Below are 4677 nucleotides of genomic sequence, written 5' to 3'. Positions count from 1 at the left end.
TCGCTCAGAGTTAATGTAGGCAACAGGGCCCCAGGTCTATCAAATGTGGCCTTGCGAAGCCCTCTGAACGCTACCCAGTGGACATACGACAGTATTTTTCATAAGACATATTTTTCTGGTTGAAATTTGATCGGGACATCTAACCAGATCACAACCAGATTAACATATGTTTTTTTATGACCTCTTTCTGGCATCTTATTTTGGTTAATATCTGGGTTTTGGTTGAAATCTGATTATATAAATTATCTAAATGCTACTCAATAGACAGCAATCTACAGTGTACAAACATGTGCATAGTGTTTGTGGGCCACGCACCCATTGCATTTAATACACTACAACTATTCCAACTATTCCAATTGGAGTAATGTTATTTTTCAGCAGGGTGATTCAGTCTAGCACATTTGGCAAACAAACAGTGGGCAGAGCGCACCAAAGCGGGTTAGGGTCTGGTTGTATATTGTACCCAGTCAACACACTGGGCTCGGGCATATTCCATTTGAGACTCTGTGGACTAATGCATTTCTTGCATTTTTCGTTGGACTGCATTTTTTGGACATGGTTCATTTAGGAGATCCATTTGTACTATCAATGACTGTGGAGATCCATTTGTACTATCAATGACTGTGGAGATCCATTTGTACTATCAATGACTGTGAAGATCCATTTGTACTATCAATGACTGTGGAGATCCATTTGTACTATCAATGACTGTGAAGATCCATTTGTACTATCAATGACTGTGGAGATCCATTTGTACTATCAATGACTGTGGAGATCCATTTGTACTATCAATGACTGTGAAGATCCATTTGTACTATGAATGACTGTGGAGATCCATTTGTACTATCAATGACTGTGGAGATCCATTTGTACTATCAATGACTGTGGAGATCCATTTGTACTATCAATGACTGTGGAGATCCATTTGTACTATCAATGACTGTGGAGATCCATTTGTACTATCAATGACTGTGGAGATCCATTTGTACTATCAATGACTGTGGAGATCCATTTGTACTATCAATGACTGTGGAGATCCATTTGTACTATCAATGACTGTGGAGATCCATTTGTACTATCAATGACTGTGGAGATCCATTTGTACTATCAATGACTGTGGAGATCCATTTGTACTATCAATGACTGTGGAGATCCATTTGTACTATCAATGACTGTGGAGATCCATTTGTACTATCAATGACTGTGGAGATCCATTTGTACTATCAATGACTGTGGAGATCCATTTGTACTATCAATGACTGTGGAGATCCATTTGTACTATCAATGACTGTGGAGTTCCATTTGTACTATCAATGACTGTGGAGATCCATTTGTACTATCAATGACTGTGGAGATCCATTTGTACTATCAATGACTGTGGAGAAAACAGTGGATTCAATCTAGAAACGGCCTTGTTTTGGTTAATTGTGTCGATGAAGAACAGAAGTAACCTGTATTGATCTGGCTGAATTCGTCCACGTCAGAAGGAACCTGTATTGATCTGGCTGAATTCGTCCACGTCAGAAGGAACCTGTATTGATCTGGCTGAATTCGTCCACGTCAGAAGGAACCTGTATTGATCTGGCTGAATTCATCCACGTCAGAAGGAACCTGTATTGATCTGGCTGAATTCGTCCACGTCAGAAGGAACCTGTATTGATCTGGCTGAATTCATCCACGTCAGAAGGAACCTGTATTGATCTGGCTGAATTCGTCCACGTCAGAAGGAACCTGTATTGATCTGGCTGAATTCGTCCACGTCAGAAGGAACCTGTATTGATCTGGCTGAATTCGTCCACGTCAGAAGTAACCTGTATTGATCTGGCTGAATTCGTCCACGTCAGAAGGAACCTGTATTGATCTGGCTGAATTCATCCACGTCAGAAGTAACCTGTATTGATCTGGCTGAATTCGTCCACGTCAGAAGGAACCTGTATTGATCTGGCTGAATTCATCCACGTCAGAAGTAACCTGTATTGATCTGGCTGAATTCATCCACGTCAGGAGTAACCTGTATTGATCTGGCTGAATTCGTCCACGTCAGAAGTAACCTGTATTGATCTGGCTGAATTCATCCACGTCAGAAGGAACCTGTATTGATCTGGCTGAATTCGTCCACGTCAGAAGGAACCTGTATTGATCTGGCTGAATTCGTCCACGTCAGAAGGAACCTGTATTGATCTGGCTGAATTCGTCCACGTCAGAAGTAACCTGTATTGATCTGGCTGAATTCATCCACGTCAGGAGTAACCTGTATTGATCTGGCTGAATTCGTCCACGTCAGAAGTAACCTGTATTGATCTGGCTGAATTCGTCCACGTCAGAAGGAACCTGTATTGATCTGGCTGAATTCGTCCACGTCAGAAGGAACCTGTATTGATCTGGCTGAATTCGTCCACGTCAGAAGGAACCTGTATTGATCTGGCTGAATTCGTCCACGTCAGAAGGAACCTGTATTGATCTGGCTGAATTCATCCACGTCAGAAGTAACCTGTATTGATCTGGCTGAATTCGTCCACGTCAGAAGGAACCTGTATTGATCTGGCTGAATTCATCCACGTCAGAAGTAACCTGTATTGATCTGGCTGAATTCATCCACGTCAGGAGTAACCTGTATTGATCTGGCTGAATTCGTCCACGTCAGAAGTAACCTGTATTGATCTGGCTGAATTCATCCACGTCAGAAGGAACCTGTATTGATCTGGCTGAATTCGTCCACGTCAGAAGGAACCTGTATTGATCTGGCTGAATTCGTCCACGTCAGAAGGAACCTGTATTGATCTGGCTGAATTCGTCCACGTCAGAAGTAACCTGTATTGATCTGGCTGAATTCATCCACGTCAGGAGTAACCTGTATTGATCTGGCTGAATTCGTCCACGTCAGAAGTAACCTGTATTGATCTGGCTGAATTCGTCCACGTCAGAAGTAACCTGTATTGATCTGGCTGAATTCGTCCACGTCAGAAGTAACCTGTATTGATCTGGCTGAATTCGTCCACGTCAGAAGTAACCTGTATTGATCTGGCTGAATTCGTCCACGTCAGAAGGAACCTGTATTGATCTGGCTGAATTCATCCACGTCAGAAGTAACCTGTATTGATCTGGCTGAATTCATCCACGTCAGAAGGAACCTGTATTGATCTGGCTGAATTCGTCCACGTCAGAAGGAACCTGTATTGATCTGGCTGAATTCGTCCACGTCAGAAGGAACCTGTATTGATCTGGCTGAATTCGTCCACGTCAGAAGTAACCTGTATTGATCTGGCTGAATTCATCCACGTCAGGAGTAACCTGTATTGATCTGGCTGAATTCGTCCACGTCAGAAGTAACCTGTATTGATCTGGCTGAATTCGTCCACGTCAGAAGTAACCTGTATTGATCTGGCTGAATTCGTCCACGTCAGAAGTAACCTGTATTGATCTGGCTGAATTCGTCCACGTCAGAAGTAACCTGTATTGATCTGGCTGAATTCGTCCACGTCAGAAGTAACCTGTATTGATCTGGCTGAATTCGTCCACGTCAGAAGTAACCTGTATTGATCTGGCTGAATTCATCCACGTCAGAAGTAACCTGTATTGATCTGGCTGAATTCGTCCACGTCAGAAGTAACCTGTATTGATCTGGCTGAATTCGTCCACGTCAGAATAAACCTTTATTGATCTGGCTGAATTCATCCACGTCAGAATAAACCTGTATTGATCTGGCTGAATTCATCCACGTCAGAAGGAACCTGTATTGATCTGGCTGAATTCATCCACGTCAGAAGTAACCTGTATTGATCTGGCTGAATTCGTCCACGTCAGAAGTAACCTGTATTGATCTGGCTGAATTCGTCCACGTCAGAAGTAACCTGTATTGATCTGGCTGAATTCATCCACGTCAGAAGTAACCTGTATTGATCTGGCTGAATTCATCCACGTCAGAAGTAACCTGTATTGATCTGGCTGAATTCGTCCACGTCAGAAGTAACCTGTATTGATCTGACTGAATTTGTCCACGTCAGAATAAACCTTTATTGATCTGGCTGAATTCATCCACGTCAGAATAAACCTGTATTGATCTGGCTGAATTCATCCACGTCAGAAGGAACCTGTATTGATCTGGCTGAATTCATCCACGTCAGAAGTAACCTGTATTGATCTGGCTGAATTCGTCCACGTCAGAAGTAACCTGTATTGATCTGGCTGAATTCGTCCACGTCAGAATAAACCTTTATTGATCTGGCTGAATTCATCCACGTCAGAATAAACCTGTATTGATCTGGCTGAATTCATCCACGTCAGAAGGAACCTGTATTGATCTGGCTGAATTCATCCACGTCAGAAGTAACCTGTATTGATCTGGCTGAATTCATCCACGTCAGAATAAACCTGTATTGATCTGGCTGAATTCATCCACGTCAGAAGGAACCTGTATTGATCTGGCTGAATTCGTCCACGTCAGAAGTAACTTGTATTGATCTGGCTGAATTCGTCCACGTCAGAATAAACCTTTATTGATCTGGCTGAATTCATCCACGTCAGAAGGAACCTGTATTGATCTGGCTGAATTCATCCACGTCAGAATGAACCGTTATTGATCTGGCTGAATTCATCCACGTCAGAATAAACCTTTATTGATCTGGCTGAATTCATCCACGTCAGAAGTAACCTGTATTGATATGGCTGAATTCATCC

Source organism: Salmo salar, chromosome 24 (assembly GCF_965601325.2).
Source record: "Salmo salar chromosome 24, fSalSal1, whole genome shotgun sequence".
Classification (NCBI taxonomy): Eukaryota; Metazoa; Chordata; class Actinopteri; order Salmoniformes; family Salmonidae; genus Salmo; species Salmo salar.
The sequence above is the reverse complement of the archived record's forward strand: the minus strand, read 5'-3'. Positions refer to the sequence as shown.